The sequence below is a fragment of the Carassius carassius genome, chromosome 46, assembly GCF_963082965.1.
Source record: "Carassius carassius chromosome 46, fCarCar2.1, whole genome shotgun sequence".
NCBI classification, from domain to species: Eukaryota; Metazoa; Chordata; class Actinopteri; order Cypriniformes; family Cyprinidae; genus Carassius; species Carassius carassius.
Window position 1 is genome coordinate 11,109,672 of NC_081800.1, and position 12,251 is coordinate 11,121,922.

Below are 12,251 nucleotides of genomic sequence, written 5' to 3' on the forward strand. Positions count from 1 at the left end.
TCCCAGTTTGAAACCATTCAAAACATTGTGTTTACTTCTAACGCACAGTTTAGTGATCACATAGTATAGTGTTTAACATATCATAAAACATAGAATAAATTCTATATTCTAATAATGCTAACTGCTAAACAAGTTAAGGTCAGCTTGTAACTTACCTTATAAAGCTGCTTTCTCTTTAAAGCTCTCTTGTTCACAAAACATCTAAAGCTAAACAGAAAAAATGCTCAACAGAATACATTTTCTTTCATTCTGACCGACAGGACACAGATAGTCTGTCATAAAGAGGGGATAAAAGGGAGTGATAGAGGGGAGATAGAGGAATCTAATTACAACAAGCTGCAGATGGATGCCTGTGTTAACCCCTTTTGTTAATGTTGCTTTGAAACAAAGGCAAGCAAAGCAGTTTGAAAGGCACAAAATGAGAGCTTGTGAGGTAGAAACACGACATAACACTATTCATTCTGTACTCAAAGCAGGTGTGCTGTTGCTTCAAAAAGTTAACAGAATAATTATGCTTGGAATGGAAATATGCATTATGTTTTCTAAATATTAATATTATGGTGACAAATCAATTAAATTTTTCTTTCTTTTTTCAAGAATTTTATAAAACTGTCATTACTGGATCTTCCTATGAAATGACAGACTTCTCTCTAGTGAAATTTGCCAGACTTGTCCAATCACTGGCACTTTCTTACAATCAACTTCATCCAATCAACAATCCACGCAACATGGAACATCATAACATAAGTTTAATAAAATATTTTATAGATTCTACTACGAGGTTCCATGTTGGGTAGGATGCTGCCTTAAAGAACTATTGTTCAAAAGTATATCTCAAATTCAAAGACAATCTTTAATTGACTTAGATGGCTTGTAAAATTGGTTTTAGTTATTCATCACTTAGTTCATGTGTTTGGATTTTTTACCTAAACAATCCTTCTTTTGCATCCTGCGAAAGATAGGGTTTACCATTTATGGTCATGACAGGAGTTACACAGACAAAGTAAGCAGACCTTTCTATTGCACTAATCTCATGTTAACCCTTTCACGCATAGTGGTCACTACAGTGGACAGCTATTAAAAAAGCATTTTCTTGAATTTGCACAGGTTTTTATGGCAAAGTTGCACATCAATCTCTTCATTGGACCCTGGTGCATCATCCTATAAATTGCAACCATGTAGCAAGCCTTTGTGTTTCGATTTTTTCCCCCTCCAAACCAAGATGGCCAAGGGTCAGTCAGACATGCCAAGTTGCTCCAGAATATCCACCCATTCCTTCTATCCTAGGAGACTCTTGTAGGTAAAAAAAAATATTGCAGCATAAAGCAATATCTAATGAGTCATATCACAGTAAAATTTTCCAAGTTTTGATTTTAGATTGAGAGAAAACTCTGATTAATCACATGTCCACTGTAGTGGACGTCATGCATGCAATGGCTATATTTCAGCTACAATTCATAATTATAATGTGAATATTGTTTTTGAAATTTAAAACTTAAAAACTTAATATGCATTGACTTTTTCTACTGTAAATAAATGTATTTGTATTATTAGAATGTAATTTTCATTGACATCGAAAAAAGTCATGTGATTACATAATGTATGACACTTGTAATGCATTACTTTACTTGTTAGATCAAAAAGTAATCTGATTTTATAATGCATGTTATTGTAATGCGTTTTTTTACTAATAACATCAAAAAGTAATCTGATTACGTAATGCATGTTACTTTTAATGCGTTTCTTTACTCATAACATCAAAAAGTAATCTGATTACATAATGCATGTTACTTGTAATGCGTTTCCTTTCTCATAACATCAAAAAGTAATCTGATTATGTAATGTGCGTTATTGTAATGCGTTTTTTTACTCATAACATCAAAAAGTAATCTGATTACGTAATGCATGTTACTTGTAATGCGTTTCTTTACTCGTTACATCAAAAAGTAATCTGATTAGGTAATGCACATTACTTGTAGTTAATTACTTGTTACATCAAAAAGTAATCTGATTAGGTAATGCATGTTACTTGTAACACATTACTTTACTTGTAACATCAAAAAAGTAATCTGAATGGGTTATGCATGTTACTTGTAATGCGTTACCCCCAACACTGATTATTTCAGATGAGATTGAAAAAACGTATCGCTAGGTTTTCTCAGAGGAGGGCTATGATAGAAATGTGCATGTCCATCTTGAACATAATCATAATTATCAGCTAATAAGGGTAAATCTCCATACTCTGGTGCACTGGAGGGAGCATCTGAGTGGTTTCCACAGTTGTACCTTGACAGGCTGTAGAAAATTCTGATGGAATCACGTCCTCATGTTCTGATATCATAGATACGCGAAGTGCAACTTGTATGAAGTTGTATGAAGCCATTGCAATATTTTGCATTTATATTTTTTGCATATATTTTATAGTTTTCACATTATTTGATATAATTGCATTGATTAGTTTGTTAAATTCACATACTTTATCTGTTTGATTATTGTCTTATATTTAGTACAGTATATCCTCAGTTTAAACCAACCGCATGCTGTCCACTCAAGTGGACATCTGAAGATCTCTTTGAAAAATTTGTAAAAAAATAAAATAAAAATCAATTATTGTTTTTCATGCCCTAAGAGCAATAAAAACACATAGGAAAAAAATCCTGACTGAGGTTATCATAATTCATGCATGAAAGGGTTAATATGGATAATGTTTAATTCTTTAGGGCTATGCTTTTAAAACGATGTGTATGGGCTTGGTTAGATGTCACTATTTACTTTAGTGTAATATTTTCTACAGTTTATATATATTTCTGTTTAAATCAACCCAGGCTCAATGGATGACTGTAGTGATATTTCTGCAAATTATATTATGTTGCTTCTTGCATGTTTTGTGACACTTTCAAAGTGAAATGTACAGTGAGTGGTGCTAAAAGTATTTTCATTTTTATCCAAAACAGAAAAATGTGAATTTTGCAATGTCATATTACGTTCACTTAATAGAAAGTTTACTGAAACCACATTGACATTTTGTGTCAGGCTGTCCCAGTAGTCTGGGAATGTTACAACATTATATGGGGTAAGTTGTCACAATGAAACCTGTCATTACACAGCCTGAAACAGGCTATTCTCCCTGTAATATATTTTCTATAATTGACAGTGAATTGAAGAGCTGCCAATAGAGATCAATTTGTATCAAACTCTTAAAAGTAATCAGACAGTGAGAAGGAGAGGGAAAAAACTGTCAATAGGTTTTCTTTGAAGAACTCTTTATTTGCACTCTGAGCTGAACTCCAAACAGACAAAAGCAGCAGGGTCTGTTTATGAGTTAAATAACTTCAGCAAAATTTTTCACTTCCAATCACAATAGAGATGTAAACTGCGACAGGCATGCAGATGAAGGTCAGCAAGGTCCAAAACAATTATAACTAGATGACTGGAAGACAGAGAGAGACAGAGAGAAAAAGGATTGTGATGAGAAGAATGTTTGTTTGTGCAGTAATGATTTTCTCAATGCGTTCATATGTGAGATGTTTTAAAGACCTCAGGTAATGAATTGCTGGTAAAGAGATTGAATTCAGGGCAGAACTGGGGTCTGGTTGCTTTTGTTTTGAAAGAGTCGTCAAAATAATGTTGTGAATGGAACAGCCACATAGAATTACATGTAAGACCACTCACATCCCCAAATTAAGAGAAGCAGAGGTGACAACAAGTTTTGAATAGTAGAAGACAGCGGAAATTGATGTCCATGTCAAGACTCCACAGATCAGATTTCCTTCTAAATTTTACCTCATGAAATCATCATGTGAATTACAGGGCTGCAGTGGGTATTTTGGGGTATTTTAAGTAAGCCAAATGTTTTGGAACATATTATATAGTGAAAAACGCCATATCAATGGCATCATATTTGTCTGTTAATGTTTTGTATTTGCATTTTTATTTATTAATTAAATTAATTAATAAATAAAACAGAATCACAGATTCTCATGTCCTTGTGGGATGAAAGGGTTAATGAGTGTGGCCATACAAGAGGAAAAGCTAAGAATAATTAATTAATAAAAATTAAACAAACCATGAAGGACGGTGAATTTAAATTTAAGTAAAGAGGGACTTAATGAATTACTGCAGTTTAACAAATATTATTCCCTTTTCTGTAGAATTTTTTTTTCTGATTAGACAAATTACTGTAAGTTCAATACTGTTAAAACTATATAAAATATATTTTAATTTTGCAAAATAAAACAACAAAATGTTCACCAGATTATTTTAAGATATCTTTATTAACTTACATATTTATACTGAATCTATTGATATATTTATTAAATTCAGTTACTTTATATTAATTTATTAATTTAGTAATTCAATTTTGCTTCAATCATTTGATTTCATGACAGAAATCTACCAGGATGTGTATTTGTAATGTTGAATTTAATTGATTTGAATTCAATTCCATTTGAACTCTTCTTCCTTAAAATTTTAATTACATTTATCTGGTTTGCTACCTCCAAATTCAAGAATTAAACTGAAACAATTCTGAAACTCAATTCTGAAACTCATTCTGGACATTACATTTGATTTTCAGGTCTTTAGCTTGATGAAAAATGCAAAAGGCTTCATAAATGTAGTCTAGTGTAACAGGAGGAGCAGGGAGGCAAGGAAAAACAACTTGTGTGCAAGAGATGAGGAGAGTATGTCACACAATTAAATATGCCCACTAAACCAGTGTATAATCACCTCTGCTTCATCTCCTCCCTCTGTAGCTGACATCTGAGGGTTCATGTCACGGCCCACTAAGTTCCTCTGATTTCATACGCCACAATTCATTTCGTTATCTTCCTGCTAGCAGATGTTACTGGGAAAAAAAAGATTTACATTTGCATAAACAATGTATATTTTATTGCTGGTGTTTTGTATTTTTGTATTTCTGTCTTCCTCACACCTTTCTTCTCTCATTCATGTGGGTGTCATGACTTGAACAACCCAAGTTGTTTGATTGTACTCCATTTATTTCTTTACAATTGCAAAGCAGGACAATAACGTGTAATTCCCTAAAAGGTTTTTTTTTTTTTTTTTTTTTTTTTGCCAGACTCATTTGGGTTTGTGCCTGTGATTCACAGATGCTTTCATGTACAGGTGCATCTCAAAAAAATTTAATATCATGGAAAAGGTCTTTATTTTTTGTAATTTATGAAAAAAAAACATGCTTTCTTATATTCTAGATTCATTGCACACTAACTGAAATATTTCAAGAGTTTTATTGTTTTAATTCTGATGGTTACGACTTACAGAAAATGTAAAGTTCAGTATCTCAAAAAATTAGTTTGATTAATTTTGAGTATAATTACTCTGTACCTCTTGGGCTAGTTTAGAACATGCAACCACAGTTATGGGGAAGACTACTGACTTGACAATTGTCCAGAAGACAATCATCAACACCCTCCACAAGAAGGATAAGCCACAGAAGGTCATTGCTGAAAGGGCTGGCTGTTCACAGAGTGTTGTATCAAAATATATTCATAGAAAGTTGATTGGAAGGAAAAGTGTGGTAGGAAAAGGTAGCACAAGCAACAGGGATGACCACAGCCTTGTGAAGATTGTAAGGAAAAGCCGATTCAAGAACTTGGGAGAGCTTCACAAGGAGTTGACTGAAGCCAGAGTCAGCACATCAAGAGTCGCCACACTCGGACGTCTTCAGGAAAAGGGCTACAGCTGTCACATTCCTAGAACCAAGCCACTCCTGAACCAGAAAAAAACATCAGGAGCATTTCACCTGGGGTAAAGAGAAAAAGATATGGACTGTTACTCAGTGGTCCACAGTGCTCTTTTCAGATGAAAGTAAATTTTGCATTTTATTTGGAAATCAAGGTCTGTAGTCTGGAGGAAGACTGGAGAGGCACAGAATCCAAGCTGCTTGAAGTCCAGTATGAAGTGTCTGAAGTCAGAGATGATTTGGGGTGACGTCTGCTGGTGTTGCTCCATTGTGTTTTATCAGGTCCAAAGTCAATGTAGCCATCTACCAGAAGATTTTGGAAAACTTTATGCTTCCATCTGCTGACAAGCTTTATGGAGATGCAGATTTCATTTTCCAGCAGGACTTTTAGCACCTGCCCACAGCGCCGAAACCACTTCCTAGTGGTTTTTTGACCATCATATTACTGTGCTTGATTAGCCAGCCAACTCACCTGACCTGAACCTCACAGAGAATCTATTAATCCGATCTATGAATACTCAGCAGTGCTACAGGCTGATCGCCTCCATGCCATGCAGCATTGAAGCAGTAATTCCTGCAAAACTAGCCCCAACCAAGTATTGAGTGCATACTTAAACCTTCTTTGGAGATCTTGAACATTTCTGTTTTGTAAATCTTTTTTTGACTGATCTTTGATAAAATATTCAAATTTTTTTGAGATACTACATTTTTAATTTTCCTAAGCTGTAAGTCGTAATCATCTGAATTGAAACAAAAAAACTGCGCAATGAATCTAGAATAAAAGAAAGTTTGCTTTTTTAAATTAAATTACAAAAAATAAAGAGCTTTTCCATGATAGTATATATTTTTTATATGCACCTGTAGTTTCTGCCAAATTTGGTGGAGTGACTGACCAACACCAGTATGGAATTAAGATCTTTCTCATGCAAAACATGATTTATGCCCTGGACCAACAAGCAAGCCAAAGCAAACAGCATATCTGATTCTGGCCTTTGCGACTCATGTGGCCCATTGATGAATAACCTGTCATTTGAAGAGACAGAAAAGCATCATGAGTCATGCTGCTGGAGGTACGTCATAATTTCACTGACAGCTCTGAGCATCACAGATTGCTACTTCTGGAGCCCCTTTGTCACAGTGTTTCTCTGTGGCTGAAGAGCTGAGAGTCATGTGATCAGATCAAGTGGTCGGATTAATTACTTTTATGTCAGGGCTACTAACAGAAACACACTATCAAAAGCATTCTAATAACCTAAAGTACCTCAAGCTGTCACTCCACTAGATTCCTATGGGAATTTTAGAGATGTGGTCCTGCTTGACAGTCCCATGGTGGTAAATGTCTCTGTGAATGAAATTCTTCATTATCACTGACTCTGTGCCATAAGAAGATGGCTTCTTAGATCACTGGATCTCTGCTAAAGGCAAGCCATGTGGAAAATCCAATAATAGTCCTTTGACTCTTAGAGAATGGATTCATACTCGGTCACACCATGCTTAAATCAGTCAAACTGACTCCAAATGAAAGAGAAAGAGAATACTATCAGAAAGAATGAAGAGAAATAGAGAGAGAAATTGGTTAAGGGCTCTGCAAGATGACAGCTCTGTTCTGAAGTACAAATAATATTTGACATTTAATTCTTAAAAATAATACAAATACTAATATTCTAAATATTATGCTTCTCAAGTAAATTTTATTTTAGGATGTTTATATATTTTAATGGGAAACAAATAAAAAGAAAATGACTCAACATTTTAATAATTTGAAGAAACTTTTTCCTATAAAGAACTTTTTGTGCATCCACAGGTGGATGTTAAAGCTTGTTCTTTGAACCTTTGATGCCAATAAAGAACCTTTATTTTCAAGAGTCTTCCTCTTTTAAAAGCTCTACAAATACTAATCAAGAAGTCTCCCAGTTCTGCTCAACCACTGAAGGCTCATTTTACAGCCATTATCATATTCAACTTCTAATGTTTTAATTAAATTGTAATGACATTAATTGCAAATTCAGTCCCTTTAAACATATTTTATTAGCACACATGACATGTCTGGTTCTTGCATAAAAAGACAGGTTTATTATGTTTGTATTTAATAGATTTGGCTGCTTTTAGCCTTACCCTGGAGTTAGTACACCCTCTGCCTATGGCCATTATATCACATGTTTGAAGCTCTCCAAGAAAACAGCACAATGATTTTCATTAATCTTGTTGATTGTAACCTGCCTCAGAGCAGCTTAAAGGGATAGTTCACCCAAAAATGAATTCTGTCATTAACTACTCACACTCATGTCATTCAATGAGAGTAAACAGAACATGCTCCTGGCTGCTTGAGTGTTAGTAAAATTTGCTGCACAAATCACATTTTCATTCATTAATCCTGTGGTCAGAGCTGTGGTGCAGCAGTAGAATACATACTTGCTGTGCACAAAAGTGTGTTAAATCTGACAGTTTTTTACAATCATCAAGCAACTAAGTGTCATTCATTTTCAAAGAGAATTGAGATTTGCAGCAAAAAAAAAGCCTTAATCTTGGCTTTAGAAACAGGGTTTCACTTATGTTTTAAGAGACAGCCTCACCATAATGTGATTTTAGTGGATACATAAATGTCACATTCCCCTTCCCTCTTAACTTTCTCTATAAAGCACAGACATGTAAACAAGCACAAATATATACAGTATTGTGTGTGAGGTAAATATTGGATATTAATAAATTATCCTCTTTGAAAGCCTAAATCAATAGATCCATTAGTGCCCAGACAAAACTCTGACATGCATATAGATATTGCTAGCCATCCCTCATCTGATGAAACCCCTTCTTTAGTTGAAATTTTATTCTACATGAAATTTGTCTTTTACCTTTCCATAATTTATGCATTAAAAAAGGCTTGAAAGGAAGAAGAGATATAAGGATGAAAGTGAAAAACAGCTGAGAGTGTGGGGATGATAAAGAAACTCATAATGAGCTTTTCTTTATTTTCTCTTATTTCTTTCAGTGTCTCTCCCTTTTTCTCTCAGTGACTGCACTCTTCTTATCAGCACTCGTTTACAAGGGCCATTCTCTTTTGACAATACCAATATATTCTGTTCTGTGCTTCCAAAAAGAGACTCAAAATCAGAACAGGATTTATTATTCAAAAGAATTTTTAAACTACCTCTTTCACCCAGGGTTAAGGATATCTCTGTCACACAATTGCCACTTGAACACAAGACCCACTCATTTAACCCCCCTTTCATTATTCATAGTTCTTATGAGGGTGGGGAGTGAAGGGGATTTATTCAATCAGATTAATGCAACTTAAAGGTGAAGTGTTTCTGAGCCAAATGCAGCACTAAACAAGATATAGACAATGTTTTTATTAATAGTTTATTAATATTTATATAATAATTACAAATTTTCAGAGATGTAAATATCGGTCTTCAAACCTTTTCTATTTCTTCAGCTGTCATTTAAATGTTGTTTAGCTAACTAAATTACAAAATATTGCCAATATCTGTTTTTGTTCCATCAGTAAAAATAGTTCCAAACAAAGTCAAAGCATCAGGCACTGCGCCTTCAAGCAGCACCCAATAGTGGTGGTCCATTCCTAAATGAATCAGTGTTTTGACCAAATCGGTTAAATTATATATTTAGTGATTCTGTTGAAATAGCATTACATAGGACTATAACATTTGCCATATACAGATATGGGAGAAATAGTAAGCGCAGTAATGCATGCTATTTCAAATGTACTTGTTTTGTTCTTGAATGAATTCACATTTTTGAATGAATCAGCTAAATGAATGAGTCATGAGTTGTTTCCCAAATAAAATACCATAGACTATGCACGTGCGGATCCACGCAAAGCTTTATCCTATACAGGTGCATCTCAATAAATTAGAATGTTGTGAAAAAAGTTCATTTATTTCAGTAATTCAACTCAAATCGTGAAACTTGTGTATTAATTAAATTCAATGTACAACGACTGAAGTAGTTTAAGTCTTTGGTTCTTTTAATTGTGATGATTTTTGCTCATATTTAACAAAAACCCACCAATTCACTATTTCAACAAATTAGAACACTTCATAAGACCAATAAAAAAAACACATTTTTAGTGAACTGTTGGCCTTCTGGAAAGTATGTTCATCTACTGTACATGTACTCCATACTTGGTAGGAGCTCCTTTTACTTTAATTACTGCCTCAATTCGGCATGGCATGGAGGTGATCAGTTTTAGGCACTGTTGAGGTGGTCTGGAAGTCAAGGTTTCTTTGACAGTGGCCTTCAGCTCATCTGTATTGTTTGGTCTCTTCTTTCTCATTTTCCTCTTGACAATAGCCCACAGATTCTCTCTGGGGTTCAGGTCTGGTGAGTTTGCTGGCCAGTCAAGCACCAACACGTTGCTCATTTAACCAACTTTTGGTGCTTTTGGTGCTTTTGGCAGTGTGGGCAGGTGCAAAATACAGCTGAAAAAATGAAATCAGTATCTTCAAAAAGCTGGACAGCAGAAGGAAGCATGAAGTGCTCCAAAAAATTTCTTGGTAAACGGTTGCAGAGACTTTGGTTTTCAAAAAACACAATGGACCAACACCAGCAGACGACATTGCACCACAAATCATCACAGACTGTGGAAACTTAACACTGGACTTCAAGCAACTTGGGCTATGAGCTTCTCCAACCTTCCTCCAGACTCAAGGACCTTGGTTTCCAAATGAAATACAAAACTTGCTCTCATCTGAAAGGAAGACTTTGGACCACTGAGCAACAGTCCAGTTTTTCTTCTCCTTAGCCGAGGTAAGATGCCTCTGATGTTGTCTGTGGTTCAGCAAATTCCTTGACACGTCTGTGTGCGGTGGCTCTTGATGCCTTGACCCCAGCCTCAGTCCATTCCTTGTGAAGTTCACTCAAATTGTTGAATCGTTTTTGCTTGACAATACTCATAAGGATGTGGTTCTCTCGGTTGGTTGTGGATCTTTTCCTGCCACACTTTTTCCTTCCGCTCAACTTTCTGTTAACATGCTTGGATACAGCACTCTTTGAACAGCCAGCTTCTTTGGCAATGAATGTTTGTGGCTTACCCTCCATGTGAAGGGTGTCAATGATTGTCTTCTGGACAACTTTCAGATCAGCAGTCTTCCCCATGATTGTGTAGCCTAGTGAACAAAACTGAGAGACCATTTTGAAGGCTAAGGAAACCTTTGCAGGTGTTTTGAGTTGATTAGCTGATTGGCATGTCACCATATTCTAATTTGTTGAGATGAATTGGTGGGTTTTTGTTAAACGTGAGCCAAAATCATCACAATTAAAAGAACCAAAGACTTAAACTACTTTTTTCTGTGTGCAGTGAATTTATTTAATACACAAGTTTCACATTTGGGTTGAATTACTGAAATAAATAATATTTTTTTACGACGTTCTAATTTATTGCTAAGCACCAGTATAAGGATTTTTGAACGCATAAAAAGACTGACAGTAAAATAAAATATTCTGACTTGCTAAAAGCTTTCATTTTTTATGTTTACAGATATCAGCAGGATCTCTCAGTACAGTTATTTGTGTGATTTCTTTCTCTCAGAGTATGACCCCCCCCCCCCTTAAATCGCTTTCAACTGGGTGAACGATGCTGCCACAAAATACTTCCTACACTAAAACAGATTAGCACTTCCTTCTAACAACAGCAGTAGGGCTACACATTTTGTGATCCATCTGTGCAAATGGGTTTTCTAATTCAATCAAATGATTTATGGCCAGAATTTGCTTGCGTTTTATCAATTTGGTTGTTTGGATTTTATCAGACAACACAAAAGCCAGTTCCAGATCTGATATTAGCATAATGACATGCTCTGTAGCTGAACAGAAAGAGGCTGTTTATTTCTGATTTGTGAACAGGTGTGTTATGCCACACTATAGCAGAAGATGGAGGTTCTGAAGATGCAATTAGCTAATGACGCTCTCATCCAGATCATCTAATGTTATATGTTTAGCACATTGGAGCAGCGGCCAGTTGCTTAAATTAAGCCTATATATTAAGACTATGTCTTAAGAACTAGTATGACTAACTAGCAGTTAACAAGGGGTAATAAGTCAAATGTATTATTTATACATTTTACTTACTTTTACTATCAGTCTTAAAAGAGAGAGAGAGAGAGAGAGAGAGAGAGAGAGAGAGAAAACAAATATCTAACTTGTAAGACTAGTCTTAGCATTTTATGCAAGCACCAGCATCAGGTTTTATTCTGAGTAAAGTAATCACAAACCAAACCTGGACCGATCAGCTGTGAGCAAGTGACATATAACTATACATTTTAGAGACAAAATAGCCTACTTTGTGCAGCTACTTAATAATTATGTTATATAATGTTATATATGTTATATTATATGAATTATAAACTGTATCCTTAATGCATTACACATTGTAACACCGTGACATAGGGAACATGTAACACACACAAGCAATATCTTCACAATTAATTTTCAACATTTACTTTAAAATAAACACATACAAATAAATACAAGATTGAAAACATATAAAGGTTAAAGATGTTGATTGTTTCTTTTAGGCTCTTTGTAAATT